Genomic DNA, 17,920 nt, shown 5'->3' with positions numbered 1-17,920 from the left:
ACAAAAAAGAGAAAGAAAAAAAAAAGGTGGGTTCAAGATGAAAACCCGCAAAGGGCGTCTTGCAACCAAGGATGGGTCCAAGTTGAAAACTCGAAAGGGCGATTTGGATAATTCAAGAAATCCAGACAGTTGAAACTCCCCAGCACCTGAATTTTCCACAGACTCAACAAGTCGGAGAAAGGTTGCACTCTCCTGAATGTTGTCGCTTTCTCAAAGATCCTTTGGCAAAAGCTGTATTCAAGGTCACCTAACGGCTTTTCAGCTCAGAAGTGCCCACATTATTGAAATCTAAGACATTCGTTTACACCTCATCATGTCTTCATCTTCCAGAATATTTGTCATGTATTATTTATTCCTTTTTCCTCATGAATAAAATACAATCTTTTTTTTTTCTCCAAGCCAATTCCTTTTGAGCATCTTGGATTGAGCTTAAGCTTAATGATTTATTTACTTATGCAAAAGATATTTGCATATTACTGTACAAAGATTCATTGAAAAGTATATATACTCGGAAGCCGATCAAGGCTCATGCATATACTTGAGATGGTCGAGGAGCCTTTCCCAGATCAAGGATAAAAAACAGACATCATATTTGAACATTTGAAGAATTCAAGACCAGGGATCGAAACTTCAAGATTCCAGAATCAAAATTCCAGACAGACAACCGAGGATCGAGATTTCTATCCAGAGCCCCAAGATAACATATATTCATCACATGTATGTATAACTTTTTCAGGTTTTAGCTAGAGTCAATTTCAACTTCGCGGTGAAGGGTATTGAACTCAAAACGACACAATTTGCTCGAGAGTAGATTTCAACTTCACGACGAAGGATATCTAGCTCGAAGCCAAACTTCACAATAAAGGGGTCATCCACGGTTTCAACTCCACGGTGAAGGGAATCATGTCCACCCGCAACATACAATACTTGGATTTCAACTTCACGACGAAGGATATTCAAGTCAAGGCTCAACTTCACGACGAAGGGGCCATCCGCGATTTCAACTCCACGACAGAGGATATCGTGCCACTCGAGACAACACAAGTTCAACTTCACAACGAAGGGATGACTGGTTGTCAATGAACAATTTCCCAGTTTCAAAGCCAATTTCAACTTCACAGCGAATGATATTGAACTCAAGACAGCACAAGCTCAACTTCACGACGAAGGGGCGATTGGCTGTTAATAAACAATTTCCCAGTTCCAGAGCCAATTTCAACTTCACGACGAAGGATATTGGACTCGGAGCAATACAACTTACTTGGATTTCAACTTCAAGATGAAGGATATCCAATTACCAGGCTCAACACTCAAGACAACACAAGTTCAACTTCACAACGAAGGGACGGCTGGTTGTCAACAAACAACTTCCCAATTTCAGAGTCAATTTCAACTTCACAACGAAGGATATTAGACTCGAGACAACACAAGCTCAACTTCACAGCGAAGGGGCGACTGACTGTCAACAAACAATTTCCCAGTTCTGTTAAACTATGTTTCGATATAACAATTTAAGGCAAAATGGTTTTTGGACTTGAATTGAATTTACAAAATGGTTTTTGGACTTGAATTGAGTTTACAAAATGTTTTTGGACTTAATTGAATTTATTCAAAATTTACAAAAATAATTCAAAGTTCTTTTAATTTAAAATTGAGCACAAAAATGTTTTTATGAATAGTAATTTACTATTTGAACAGTACATTACTATTTGAACAGTAAATCACTGTTTGAACAGTAACCCGAGGCTCAAAAATTCCAGTTTGTAAAAGGGGAACCGATTCCCCCCAAGGGGGTACCGATTCCCTCACTGTTCATCAGCCCAACGGTCATAATATTTGAATATTATGAAGGGGTATCGATTCCCTATGAAGGGGTACCGATTCCCCCCATTCTGGGCAACCTTTTTGAGTATAAAATCATCCCCAAACGCTCCAAACATCCCCAACGGCTCTTTCTCTTGTAAATATTTTGTTCTTGTGAGCTCAATCTTGTAAACACCTACCTTAGAGAGGTTTCTTGTTTACATTTATTATCCTTTTAAGGGGAAAGGTTCTAGCTTAGCCCGTGTAAAAGCTAGGGAAAGGTTCTAGTTTAGCCCGGAAAACTAGGGAGTTTGTAAGGTTACTCTTTATCCTCAAAAGAAAGAACAAATTAGTGAATTTGTTGGAAAATCCTTGGTGAGGAGCTAAGGTAGTGGACGTAGACTTTGTTTGAGAAAGTCGAACCACTATAAATCGCTGTGCAATTCTCTATCTTTCAATCTCCTTACTCCCTAAACACAAAACTGTTCCGACCCCTCTTTGCAAATCGTTCCGGTTGTCGTTTCGAGCTTCCGAAAATCCTAACAAGTTCCAAAGCCATTTTCAACTTCACGACGGAGGATATTGGACTCGGAGCAACGTAACTTACATTGGATTTCAATTTCATGACGAAGGATATCCAATTCTCAGGCTCAACTTCACAACGAAGGGGCCATATACATATACAACTTCACAACGAATGATATCATACCCCAACGGATTGACTCAACGAAAATCCTAACAAGTTCCAAAGCCATTTTCAACTTCACGACGGAGGATATTGGACTCGGAGCAACGTAACTTACATTGGATTTCAATTTCATGACGAAGGATATCCAATTCTCAGGCTCAACTTCACAACGAAGGGGCCATATACATATAACTTCACAACGAATGATATCATACCCCAACGGATTGACTCAACTTCACGACGAAGGGGTCATCTGTAACATCACAACACCAAAGTCTTCAGGTCAAGTTCCACCTTCACGACGAAGTATCTTGAGCCAAAGACGATTCAGAGCCACTTGTCAAAAGCTTTGAGCTCGTTTTCAACTTCACGACGAAGGATTTCTTGCTCAGAATTTTCCAAGTTTGACTCAACCTCACAATGATTTCAACTCTACGAAAGAGGATATTCGATATGGACAAAATTTGGTCTTGTAATCTTTGCTCCATTTTCGTTACACGTAATGAGCAAAGAGGGCAGTTGAAGACACCAAATTTTGTCCTACCAATCGAGGAGTCTTTATGTAACCAACAAAGAAGAGTTGGATTAGGACTCAAATACTAGTCTAGAATAGAGTTGGATTAGGACTCAAATACTAGTCTAAAATAGGTTTTTTTAGTACTATAAATAAGCCTTGTAATTACCACACCATAACACACAGGAGTTACACAAAAGGAATGCCAGAAAAATACGAGCAAAGAAAAAGTGATTTCGAGGCTATTGTAAACGATTCGAAGTAAAAGGTGAAAGCTTTTTTTTACCTTTCATTTGTTTCTCTTTACTCTTCACTTGCATACGTTGTTAATCACGTTTTCTTTGCTTGAGAACCCCCCAAAGACAAATGTTTTAGCCGATGACCCGGAGGGAGTTTTTCGAAACTTTGATTTCAAATCTACGTTTCCCAGAGGCTATTTCGCAAAAAACAAATTACATTTTTGGAGTGAGAGTGCGAAAATCTGTACAAAAATTAAAAACTTTTTTTATTTTTTCCGGTTTTAATCTTCAATGTTCTTTGACATTTGCCCACTAATTTAGCTTTTATTTTAATTTAATCTCCTACTAATATCATATATGTTTACTTATATTTCCATTATTATTATTATTTATTTCATTTATACTTTATTTTTTATTTATATATATATATATATTTTGATTTTCACATTCTTTATAATTTCTTTTATTTCTTTTTTTATTTATTACTATTATTACTATTATTTTTGATACCTTGTTTATAAGTTGTTATATATATATATATATATATTCATATAACTAGTATTATTACTATTTATTTTTGCTATTAACGTATATATTTATATTTTTATAATTATCATTATAATTGATATTATTATTTTACTTTTAACTTACAATTTTTTTATTTATTTTATGTGATTGTTTTTTCTTTTCATTTATTTTCTATTTTCTTCGTATTTTTCCTCATTATTTTTATTGTTGTTTTTTTTATTATTAGATTTGTTACTTCATTCTTTTTTCTTATTTATTTTTACTTTTACTTCTTTTATTTTCTTATTTTTTTATCTCATTTTGTTTATTCGTGTTATTTATGTGTTTTCTTTGTTTTATTTATTTACTTTCATCGTCTTTTTCCTCTAACCTGTTTCTCGCCTTTTTTTAAAAGGGATATTTTCAAATCGAATTAGGGTAAGTAATTTGGATCGTAATTTTACCTTTTGAGTTAAACTTTCAATTTTCTTACTTATGACAACTGGAAATTACGTAGTACCGAAAGGCAGTTCAAGGTGCTAACCCTTCCTTGACTGTAACCGACTCCCGAATCCGACATATCTTTGGTAAGACGCAGATCAAATAAGAAAAAGGTATCCGATCAACCCGCTTTTCGTAAAGTAAATAATCGTGGTGACTCCCAATTTATTTAATTCACGTCGAAGCCCAATTTTTGGGCCCAACCGAAAGATGTTACGACATTTGCGAATGGAGCAACTGAGTTGAAAGGGTTGTCCTCGTCTTTGCAGTCTCCGAATTAGATTACTCGGTCAATAAATCAAGTACCAGATTAATTCAAAAAAAATAATCTAATTTATAGAGAAACATGCAGAGGTTGTCGCTTCATAGAACATTCTTATATATAACCAAACCCCAGTACTATAAAAACACATTTCATTTTATCTAACTCATCCCCACCATTACAAGGATCCTTCTTACTCTCTCTTTCCATTTGTGTTTTCTCACATGCAGGAATGCATACATATATGTATGTATGGTCTGCGGCTAAGTTAAAAGCTAGCAGTGGGATCCAATCCTGCAATTTAATGCACCGGCCGATGCCGTCATTGGACCCACAAGAGAAGATGGTCTAGCACTCAGACTTGAAGCCCTTGCATAGGTCGACGTTGCACCCGCTCCTGTCTGCCTGAAGAAGGCTCCGTTCAACATCAAATCCCCCTCCGACCTCCAGTTCTAGCTTCGCCACTCGCTCTCTGGCGCATCCTCGTGTTTGGTCACCTACATATGATAATCATTATTACATGATTGTATACACACCAAATTCTTGACCATTTTTTAATGATCAGGTCTTTGAGATTAATCACCTCTTTCTTAGAACTGTCATCTGGTGCTAGAAATCGATTCCCTTGACTGTTGATGGTAGGGTTTGCACTTCCACCGATGGCGTACATCTCCCAGTGTGTGTAATCATTGTTCACTACATGAAAATATCCGTGTCGGCACCTGTAATTTACTAACCATGAATATTCTAACCATGAATATTTATAAAGGAAAAGAATCGGAACCACGAAGAAATTAGGGATTAGCTCACCTTGGCATTCTTTGTACCAGAGCTTCTCCAAAGTGGTTAAAGGCAACAGTGACTTGCATGTCTTTGTCTTGTGTAGTCATCACTCTGTCCCAAAAGCATGACTTTATCATGGGTCAGTAGTTTTTGAGATGGTAACTGCAGTGGATCCATGGATGACATCAATCAGTCCATCTTGACAATTTGAGAGCGTACAATGGTCAACCCATATATTCTTGCTATTAAAGATGGATACTCCATAACCATCAGATTGATCCCAATGTCCAGCATGTTCAGGTGAATCTCTTATAGTGCTACTCCCTCCTGGCTTACAATCATGTATGTTGATCCCATGGATGATGATGTTCGATACGTAATGTATGGTAATTGATACATGCATCACAAGGCTCACATGCATCCCTTCTGATCTTATTTAGTAAAAATGTCTTCTGGAGATACGACCGTCTGTCTCTTATCTTTCCAACGGTTCTTGAATCGCATCAATCCGATATCGGGAACTCAAGATATGGCTATTTTACTGAAGACGGTGCATGCAGAAAATCTTATACAAGATTAATACGGGATATTGTAAATATTACGAATTTTCAATATTTTTATTGATTATTTGTAATATAACTTAATATAGGATGATGCATTATCTTTTAGGATTAGATTTATTATTTTATTAGGAATTAAGGTTGTGTTAAAAATATTATCTTTAGTTATTATTTTTATTAGGAATTAGAGTTAAGATATGTTTAGTTTATTATTATTTATTCATTATTTAGTACCTTTAGAACTCAGCCCCTATATAAGGAGGCTTCATTAAACTTTGTAATTCAAGATTTCTTTGATTAATAATACAACGAGAGTTCGTTTTTGCAAGTGCTGATTGCCTTGTGCCTTCGAAGCTTCTTCTCATTGAGTTCTTTCAAGTTCTTGTGAGGGAGATTAATCTTCACACTCCAATTTGCCTTTTCATCGCGACTAGGAGGGTTGGTTAGAGCCATATTATCGTGTTTGCTTTTTCATTGCGACTAGGAGGGCTCGATAGGACACTTATCCATCTATTTTCCACAAATCCATCCTTACCATCATCATCTTTACTGTTCACCTTCATAAGGGAGATATTTTGATTTCTTGGTTATCTTATTTTATTTTCAATTTCTTTATCTTTTGTTTATCTTGTTCTAATATTGTTTCTTACCTTGTTTTCAATACCTCAAAGAAACCCTAAAAGAACCCTAGCTATTACCGCCACCTTCTCTATTCATTCCTCATTGTTCTTCATCGAGTCTAGAGCTTTCTAGGTTTGATTCTTCAACAAGAGCAACGTTCATCAACCCGCCACAACTTCCCTATCAATTGGTATCAGATTTGGGCCGATTCTTGGAAAGAAGCAAGCAATCTTGTTTGTTCTTGCACACAACACCGTCAAGGTACCCTAACGGAGCTAGTTCAGAGAAGATTCATCGTTTCAGGTTATTTTTTATTTAATTTTAATTTAGATTCAAATCATTCTTGTTAGTTTGCTATTTTTTTTAAAAAAACAAAAAAAACCAAAAAAAGCAAAAAAAAAACAAAAAAAAGCCAAAATTTCAAAAAAAAATTGCAAACAAAGGTATTTAATGCTGATTTTCTCCAGATATCATATTCATCTTAATTTTAATCTCCAATACAAAATTCACTTTGATCAGAGTTCATTAGATCCTTCAAATACATCATTCAAGTTTTATCGGCAGATTCAGTCTAGAATATTGTCGAATTTCTTGAAAATTCTACAGGAGTAATTTTGTAGTGAAATTTTCCATATTGAAACTCCATATTTTGAGATCATTCACACAAAAAATCAAATTTTTGGAGATCAAGAACAACTTCGAACAAAGTGAACAAGAAAAACAGATTGTTTGAGGACTCACCGTTCAACAGAGTCTACTGGATACTAATGAAGGTATTTGGTTCATAAATTTTACAGGTGGTTTCTTAACGCATCGAAAGACATTCAAGAATTTTTCCAGAATTTTTGGATACCGGTAACCCTTTGGTCCTTTTTTTCTTTGACTCTTAGTGCTTTAGGTTCTTTTGTTTTTCCCTGTTATTGTTTTTTTGCATTATCTAACACATTATCTTCCTTGTGTTAGTAGGACTAAAGAGTTTGCATTCTCGTTCTCTTGGAGTCTAACCTTTGTTTGGCCTCTTAGAGCTTTTAGATTTTTCTTATCGCCTTTGCTAGTAATCAAACTCCGATACGAACTGTGAAAGACTACTTGGTAAAGTGAGTTTTAAAGAGTACAAGATCGGCTTACTTGCCTCTCGTTGTGTTACTTTCTTGGAGTGACTTGTGAGGTTTCTTGCTTTGTTGAATTATCTTTCTTTTATTTTTATTTTACTTTAAAATTTTCTTTCGAGTGTTATGATTTCAGGATGTGTGACAATAACAACAAGACACTTACGGCTATCTTAGCCGCACTTGCACGACTCACGACTCAAGTTGAAAGATTTGATGAACTTACCAATACCGTGAGAGAACGACAAGAACCACAACTGGATCTACCAAACCAGAATCCAAGACTAAACAATGCTGAACTTTTGGTACCCAGGCGAGAACAACCACGTTTCCAAGCACTCAAACTCTTTACAAAACCAAAGTTCATGATCCCGTCTTTCAAAGGAGACAACGATCCGGACAGGTACATCGATTGGGAAGGAAAAGTTGATCTCATATTCGCATACCATGACTACCCCCAAGCTAAACAAGTTCCCCTCATCACCATGCAATTCGAAGGATATGCTCGAACTTGGTGGATGCAAACAAGGAAAAAGATCCAGAATTTCCAAATTCCAACAATCACTTCTTGGACCGACCTAAAACAAACCATGAGGAAGCGATTCCTACTAACACATTATACACGAGAAGTTAAACTACGACTACACCGACTTCGACAAGGTAGAAGTTCAGTTGAAGACTACTATAAAGAGATGCATTCCTTACTCAATAGGGCTAACATAACCGAAAAAGAAGAGGTCACCGTGTCAAGATTCGTCGTCGGCTTGAACTCAAACATCACTGATCTTCTTGACCTCCATGGGTACGAAAACCTTGAATATACACTAAAGAAAGAAATGACAATCGAAGTACAAATCCAAAGGAGATTCCGAGAATATTACCAAGGTACTCCATCCTCTTACCAAGGTAATCCTTCAAATCCTTCCTCGTCTTCTGCTCCATCTTCTCTTAAAAAGCTAAGAGATGACAAACCTGACAAGGAGAAAGAACGACCAGCAAATAATGACACACTTCCAGCCCCTAAAGATCAAATGATAATTTGTGAGGAGGTAGGAAAAGCAAAAAAAGAAAAAGCTGAGAAAGAGGCAAAAGAAAACGAGGTAACTAGTTACAAAAGCCAAAAGAATAATGACCCATGGGAGATGAGTGAACCTAATTGTGAGAAGAAAAGAGTGACTCAAAATCTATGTGTGAGCACAAAAGAATTGAGAGAGAACATTATTTACAAACAACCTTTCATCCTTGTTCGCTTTAGAGAATCAATTGTTTCGATTTCTAACATTAACAAGGATTTGCCTAGTGTGTTTTCATCTTTGTTACAGGATTTTCAAGAAGAATTAGATGATCCACCTGATGGATTACCACTGGAAAAAGGAAAACAACACCAAACTAATCTAATTCAAGGTTCCATCATACCTCGTCAAACATATAATCTCGAAGAAACCAAAGAGTTAAATTTGTTACAAAAAGGCTACATCCATGAAAGCCTTAGTCGTAACGTCATCTTAATGATGAAACATGACTTGAACAACTCCACATGCTTTATAGTTCATGCACAGGGAATCCATGTAAATGATGAGAAAGTAAAAGCAACACGAGACTGGCCCACACCATCTTCTATCGCCAAGAGTTGTCAAATAGTGCTAGGTGACCCTCCTGACGGGTTACCACCTGAAAGCCCTAATCACTATGCTATATCAATGAAGAGTCATGATTTATGAGAGTCCAAAGGTAAGGCTCGTGAAGTTGTCATCCATACTAAACACAACTTCTTTAAGTGCGTAACATACCGAGGTAAGCAAAACACAGTAGACGATACACTACCACGAAGGTATACTCTTACCTATCAAAATCATACTACTATTCCGAGAATTGAACATATCAAAGATTTATATCACGATAACTCGGATATTTTTGATATTTCTACCCATACTTTTAAAAGTGCTTTTAATGAGCTTTATCTTGTATATGAGTTTCCTTGCCAACTAAACAGGTTCTACAGTCCACAAAGCTCCTCCCGGGAATCATTAATTCATGAACCCCACTTAGGAGACGTAAGGGATTACTTTAACAAACCAGTTGACATGGTTTTTAAACACTCATTCTCGCCACACACAAATAAAACCATGGAGAAATTATCTGAAATAATCATACATAAAGCCAACAGTGGCCGGCGCCATGTTGAATTTCAACCAAAACATCAGATTACAAGACTTGTATACAAAAGAGGATTTCAAGACTTCAAGAAATCAGTTCCTACAAAGAAGAAACCTCGACTAAAACGCATAAAGACACATCACATTGATCCTGGTAAATGTTTCACAAGTTTTTCTTTCAACACATCTAAATCTCTTTCTTTTGGATTTTTAGATTCGAGGACGAATCCTTTTGAGGAGCGGGGGAATGATACATGCACCAGAGTCCATAATACATGCTTCTTTGGACTAATGTTTCTACTCGAACCTATTAGAAGAACAAAGTCTCGAATATTCAAAGCATATCTATTCGGTAAGTATAATGTGAATGAATCATTAAACGATTCTAATGTTGCTCCCTTTAATGTTTCAGATTCGAGGTCGAATATTTTTGAAGAAAGGGAGGATGATACATGCATCACAAGGCTCACATCAAATGAAGAAGTAATAACTCTTCCAAATGATCAACTCGTCCAAGCATTGGAAAAGAAGATCAGAACAGAAGTAGACCTACGACGACTTTTTGAATGGGATCCTGATCTTATTTAGTCAAGATGTCTTCTTTAGATACGACCGTCTGTCTCTTATCTTTCCAACGGTTCTTGAATTGCATCAATCCGATATCGGGAACTCAAGATATGGCTATTTTACTGAAGATGGTGCATGCAGAAAATCCTATACGGGATTAATACGGGATATTGTAAATATTACGAATTTTTAATATTTTTATTGATTATTTGTAATATAACTTAATATAGGATGATGCATTATCTTTTAGGATTATATTTATTATTTTATTAGGAATTAAGGTTGGGTTAAAAATATTATCTTTAGTTATTATTTTTATTAGGAATTTGAGTTAAGATATTTTAGTTTATTATTACTTTATTCATTAGTTATTTAGGACCTTTAGAACTCAGCCCCTATAAAGGAGGCTTCATTAAACTTTGTAATTCAGATTTCTTTGATTAATAATACAACGAGAGTTCGTTTTTGCAAGTGTTGATTGCGTTGTGCCTTCGAAGCTTCTTCTCATTGAGTTCTTTCAAGTTATTGTGAGGGAGATTAATCTTCACACTCCAATTTGCCTTTTCATCGCGACTAGGAGGGTTGGTTAGAGCCATATTATCGTGTTTGCCTTTTCATTGCGACTAGGAGGGCTCGATAGGACACTTATCCATCTATTTTCCACAAATCCATCCTTACCATCATCATCTTTACCGTTCACCTTCATAAGGGAGATCTTTTGATTTCTTTGTTATCTTATTTTATTTTCAATTTCTTTATCTTTTGTTTATCTTGTTCTAATATTGTTTCTTACCTTGTTTTCAGTACCTCAAAGAAACCCTAAAAGAACCCTAGCTATTGACGCCACCTTCTCTATTCATTTCTCATTGTTCTTCATCGAGTCTAGAGCTTTCTAGGTTTGATTCTTCAACAAGAGCAACGTTCATCAACCCGCCACCGCTTCCCTATCAGTAGTGCATGGCCCTCCCGATATATGAACGCTCCCTCCTCGTCTATCGATCGTCTTGTAAGAATTCATCACCAACTCTTCTTTCAATGTAATCACCATGTCTCTCTTGAATATGATCCACAATGGCTCGTCTTGGATCACAACATGCCTTAAAGTACTCGGTTTAGGGTTCATAGGGTCATCATCTCCGGCATCCGTAACGACATAGATTCGACCGTTTTTACCACCCATTGCATTCTTTCCGAATCCGATTCCACAATCAGCTAACTTCTGACGGTTACGCTCCCAATTCGGGTCTTACCTCCAACAATCATCAATGGGGTTCCCTGATCCACATGATAAGTAACCCAAGTTCCTCCTAGAAGCATTGATACTCCTACAAAACAAACACATAGTAAAATGCCAGTCTTACAAATCCTACATAAAACTGATAGCTTGAAGGAAAACGTTAATCATTGACAGTGTCTCGATATATTACTTATGGACTTCATCCACGACCGATTCGGGGTCTTGAACTGCCGAAGAGGAAACAAGATATTGAACAAGGAGGGAAATAAAGAGAATGTGAGAGTGTGAAAATGTTGAGAAATCCATTGTGTTAGTGGTGAAGAAGGAAGAGATGGCGAGTTGGACAGGCTATGCAATGTGGGGTTTATATAAAGGGTGCAAACCGAGAGGTATGGCGTAATTAGCCTAAATGAATCGTAATTTGAGGATTGTTTAGCCTTGGGACTCATACGGGTAGTTTAAACCGTTAATCAAACGTAAAGAAATTAGAAGAACAGTTAATTAAAGTCAATTTTATTGAATTTATTGACCTTGTATTTCATGTAAACAGTAGCCGTAATGTGTTTACAGTATTTTTTATCTTCTGCCTACCTTAATGCATCCAACTTTCTTGATTAGATCCATAGCGTGCTCAACTAGGTCGAATGGAACAAGTTTTTCCAACAACTTAATGGAAATCAATGCTGATACTAATTGACATTTTCCCTTTTTACACGAAAAGAGGAAAATTTGGTGGCTAGAAAATGATGCCAAGGAAAATAAGTGTTACCTTTATGTCTAATTGTTCCTTAATATCAGCAACAGAGTCTCATCTGATAAACATCACCATTTTCAGAATTTTAATCTACAAGGCTCAAATTCATTGATTGATATTAGTGGCAAAAGAGAGTGTTGTTCTTTCTAAAAGACTCGAATTTGAGTAGTTATATGTCTACAAAATGTATACGTTATCAATAACTAAAAAAGAATCTAAACAAATGCTACCTATAAATCACCACATATTATTTAAAAAAACAAATATCTACGAGACTCACTTGGAGTAGATTGAAAAAAAAACTCCACAAACAGAATTAAATGATCATCATATATTTGGTTTATTGATTTTTTTAAATTATTTTGAATATTATATACAGACATTTAGAAATCATCTTATCATGCTTATATATCGGCAGGCTTTGACCTTCCTCTTCCACAGCGTGAAAGTGCTGGGCAGTGTAACTTGCAGTGCACGAAATTAGAGTTCGATTAGCTGCAAAGACTTGTAGCAGTCTTTGCCTGATTTGATGATAGATTCGAATCTCCAATGTCGAATACTATTGTGCTAAAAATCAAACACTTACACTATGCACTATATTTTTGACTTGGCAGTGCTTTGCTGATATTAAGGAACAATGAGACAAAAAGGGTCAAGATTGCTAGCTTTGTATCACATGTTTTAGCAAGTCAAATAAAAGCAACCAACATTCTAAAGTTTAATGTAAAAAATAAAATAAAATGTGAACTATGATCAGCAATTTTTCCAGAAATGGTTGGCAAATCATGTTCCTTTTTCTTGTGGAGCACATTATGGATCAAATTAAGCATCTAATAGTATTAATGTCATTTTTCCTCAAATAAGACTACCATTGCCAAAATCAAAATATATTGGATTTGCTTTTATTAAGGTTTGATTTGGGATCTAAACATAATATGTCGGTATTTTAGGTTTAGACACGTACGATAAAATGTAGTTAAAATGTCTTATTTTTGTTTTAAAAATGTCAATATCAATATTTGTGTGTCTGAATATATTTAAACATAAATATAATTCTTGGAATATATAATTAGGCAAATAAAAGGTAGGCAGAAGATAAAATTGACTTTAATTCACATGTATTTTGAACTTCTTTACGCTTGATTGACGGTTTAAAGTTTAAACTACCTACAACTCCTTAGGCTAAAAACCCTGAAATTAGGACTCACTTAAACTCATTGGCTTAGGTTAATTACGCCATACATCTCGGCTTTCACCCTTATATAAACCCCCATTGCAGTGCCTTAACCCACCATCTCTTCCTTCGTTTTCCACAAACACAATGGATTCCTCAACATTTTCAGTCTTCCACATTCTCTTCATTTCCCTCCTTGTTCCATATGTTGTTTCTTCTTCTGCAGTTCGAGACCCCGAATCAGTCGTGGATGAAGTCCATAAGTAATATATCGAGACTCAAGTTAACGTTTTCCTTCTAGCTATCGGTTTTATGTAGGATTTATATGACTGACATTTTACTATGTGTTTGTTTTGTAGGAGTATCAATGCTTCTAGGAGGAACTTGGGTTACTTATCATGTGGATCAGGGAACCCCATTGATGATTGTTGGAGGTGCAATCCGAATTGGGAGCGTAACCGTCAGAAGTTAGCTGATTGTGGAATCGGATTCGGAAAAAATGCAATGGGTGGTAAAAACGGTCGAATCTATGTCGTTACGGATGCCGGAGATGATGACCCTGTGAACCCTAAACCGGGTACTTTAAGGCATGCTGTGATCCAAGATGAGCCATTGTGGATCATATTCAAGAGAGATATGGTGATTACATTGAAAGAAGAGTTGGTGATGAATTCTTACAAGACGATCGATGGACGAGGAGCGAGCGTTCATATATCGGGAGGGCCATGCATTACCATACATTACGTATCGAACATCATCATCCATGGGATCAACATACATGATTGTAAGCCAGGAGGGAGTAGCACTATAAGAGATTCACCTGAACATGCTGGACATTGGGATCAATCCGATGGTGATGGAGTATCCATCTTTAATAGCAAGAATATATGGGTTGACCATTGTACGCTCTCAAATTGTCAAGATGGACTGATTGATGTCATCCATGGATCCACTGCAGTCACCATCTCAAACAACTACATGACCCATCATGATAAAGTCATTCTTTTGGGACACAGACTATACACAAGACAAAGACATGCAAGCCACAGTTGCCTTTAACCACTTTGGAGAAGGTCTGGTACAAAGAATGCCAAGGTGAGCTAATCCCTAATTTCTTCGTGGTTCCGATTCTTTTCCTTTATAAATATTCATGGTTAGTAAATTACAGGTGCCGACACGGATATTTTCATGTAGTGCACAATGATTACACACTGGGAGATGTACGCCATCGGTGGAAGTGCAAACCCTACCATCAACAGCCAAGGGAAGATTTCTAGCACCAGATGACAGTTCTAAGAAAGAGGTGATTAATTTCAAAGACCTGATCATTAAAAAATGGTCAAGAATTTGGTGTGTATACAATCATGTAATAATGATTATCATATGTAGGTGACCAAACACGAGGATGCGCCAGAGAGCGAGTGGCGAAGCTGGAACTGGAGGTCGGAGGGGGATTTGATGTTGAACGGAGCCTTCTTCAGGCAGACAGGAGCGGGTGCAACGTCGACCTATGCAAGGGCTTCAAGTCTGAGTGCTAGACCATCTTCTCTTGTGGGTCCAATGACGGCCACGGCCGGTGCATTAAATTGCAGGATTGGATCCCACTGCTAGCTTTTAACTTAGCCGCAGACTATACATACATATATGTATGTATGCATGCATGCGAGAAAACACAAATGGAAAGAGAGTAAGAAGGATCCTTGTAATAGTGGGGAATGGGCCGGGATGAGTTAGATATTATTGAAATGTATTTTTATAGTATTGGGGTTTGGTTATATAGAGCTAAGAATGTTATATGAAGCGACAACCTCTGCATGTTGCTCTATAAATTGGATTATTAATACCATAGAGTTTGTACTTTCGGTGTTGTAATGAAACAATGCAACTGCAGTAAAGTGTTGATTTTACTGTTATTTTCTTATGAATAGATAAAAGGACTTTGCACGATCATGAAAGTTGCTGCTTTTTTTTTTCTTTTTTTCTTTTTTCACGGAAACTTCAGAAAAGCTTAGTGGGAGTAACCTCCACCGTTTGCGACACGAATAGTTTACAGGAAAGATGAACTAAAAGCAGGTTGGGAGAAATAATAGTTAAAAGAAATTACGGTGGACAATATTTTATGGAAATTCCAGATGATGATTTATATAATATTCTACAACAACAAGACGAGTGGTACCTTAAAGAAGATCTTTATTGAAGTAAATCTATAGTGGGAAAACTGAGCGAGCAGTGTGGGTCTACTGGAGCACTTCAAACAACAAATACAATCAGAAAAGCAGCGAGTCTCCGGCAACTTCAGAAATAGAAAAATACGTTCTATGTCGGAGATCCAGGATAGGTTTCTCACTCAAGTAGAAAAGAAGTGAAGAAACACAGCCCAATTTGGCTATTTCATCCACTGCTTTTTGTTTTTTTCTTCCCTTGGATTGAGGCGTCGCGAGAGTAGGAAGATTATTTCGTCGAAGGTTAGAGGTTTAGGGTCGGTAGTCAAATCCTTTATTATTAAAAAAATTAGTCATTGAATTAAAAATTAAATAATATACATTTGAAAAATTTATAACGAGTAGTAATGTTAATATCAGAAATAAAATTATTATGATTATTTATAGATTATTAGATAAATAAATTCAATTGACATATCATAAGTGTCAACACACATTTTCGTCCTACTAGAATTCAAACTCCTAAAGATAGGATAGAATTTTACTAGGATTCAAAAAATAGGATAGAGTTCTACTATTATTTAAACTCCTAAAGATAGGATCCACAAGCACTATAAATAGCCATTGTAACTCACTATTGTAACACACGATTTACACACAAAACATAGAGGAAAGCACGGGAAGATACAAAGGCAAAGCTATTGTAAAGGATTCGAAAAGGAAATAAAAGGTAGCATTTTCTTTTTTCTTTCTTTTGCATGTGCACGTTATTTTTCTTGAGATTTGGTTCGAATAACCCAAAACGTGGGTTGCGCCGATGACCAAAATGGGTAGGGTTTCGAAGTTTCGAACCTAGATCTACCCCGAGGCTTATTTTGAAAAACCGGTTTGATTTTCGGTTAAAGGAGGGAAATAGCTTTTTAAAAATCTATATTAGTACCTTTATTTATTATATGGATATTTTATTCATTTATTTTTATTATTTATGTTATTATTATTATATGTATATATATATATATATTTCTTTAATATTCTACTTATAAGTCTATTATTACTATATATATTGTAATTATCTTTATCTAGTCATATATTTTTTTATACTTTTAATGGTTGATTTATATACCTATTATTAATATATATATTCTTAATTATTTTTATTTGATTATTTTTTTATTTACGTAATATATCTTATAACTTTATATATATATATTATTATTTTCGTTTTTTTATTTATTATTATTATATTTTTTTAAAAAAAATCTTGTGTCTTTATCATTATTATTATTAAACATTATATTATATATTACTAACCTAGAGGACCCATTTTTTTGTCTTATTTCTGACTAAAGCCCCTCACTTTCGGTGAAGTGAAAGGGTAACTTTTCTATTTTTTAATACTTTGATGTATATATATATATATATATTTTCCTTTTTCAAATATTACTATATATAATTATTACTTTACTATTTTTTTCCTTTATCTTATTTATTTATTTTATTTATTTTATTTTTCCCTTTTCCCTTATTTGTTTTATTTACCTTGTTTATCTAACACATTTCTCGATTTTTTAAGGATATTTTCAAATCAATAAAGGGTAAGTAATTGGGGTCGAAACTTTACCTTTTAATTTAACTTGTTATTTTTCTTAATTAAGACAACTGGAAATTACGTAGTACCGAAAGGGCGGTTCAAGGGTGCTAATCCTTCCTTGACCGTAACCGACTCCCGAGCCCGACATATTTCTGGTAAGACGCAGATCAGGTAAGAAATAGGGTATCCGATCAACCCATTTATTTTTAAATAAATGATCGGTGGCGACTCCAATCCATTTTCCTAAGTCGAAGCCCAATTCCGGGGCCCAACCGAAAGACGGTTGCGACAGCTTGGCGACTCCGCTGGGGAGGTAAGTGAGTCAGGCTAAGGTAATTTCTAATTGTCTTTTTAACGAAAAGGGTAAGTTTAGATTTTAAGGTAATATTTCGATCCTTTTTACTTACTTTTGATTATTTTCGAGTAAATAGTTGGACTAATCGTTTTCTCATGATTTCAGCCTTCAAAGTTTTTTTTCATCTAAGGCTCTATACCCGAGCTCCAAACCCTATTTTAAGTGGGGGTGAAAGCGACGCCTTCGTGTGAATTTATTCACCGTGCGGGCCTAGCAAGTAGCCTTCGGGATTCATATACCTTATGTCTTCGTGTGAATTTATTCACCGTGCGGGCATAAGGGAATGTGTCCTCTCGAGTTTAACTTAGTCCATACAAGCCTGTGATGGGTTTAGGAC

At 35.8% G+C, this 17,920-nt stretch overlaps 2 pseudogenes; one reads left to right on the top strand and one right to left on the bottom strand.

Moving 5' to 3' along the window:
• Positions 1-4,789: 4,789 nt before the first annotated feature.
• Positions 4,790-14,251, bottom strand: LOC120147654 (annotated as a pseudogene).
• On the top strand, positions 13,623-15,152 carry LOC120147655 (annotated as a pseudogene).
• Positions 15,153-17,920: the final 2,768 nt, after the last annotated feature.

Source organism: Hibiscus syriacus, unplaced genomic scaffold (assembly GCF_006381635.1).
Source record: "Hibiscus syriacus cultivar Baekdansim isolate YM2019G1 unplaced genomic scaffold, ASM638163v2 tig00110940_pilon, whole genome shotgun sequence".
Taxonomy (NCBI): Eukaryota; Viridiplantae; Streptophyta; class Magnoliopsida; order Malvales; family Malvaceae; genus Hibiscus; species Hibiscus syriacus.
The sequence above is the reverse complement of the archived record's forward strand: the minus strand, read 5'-3'. Positions and strand labels throughout refer to the sequence as shown.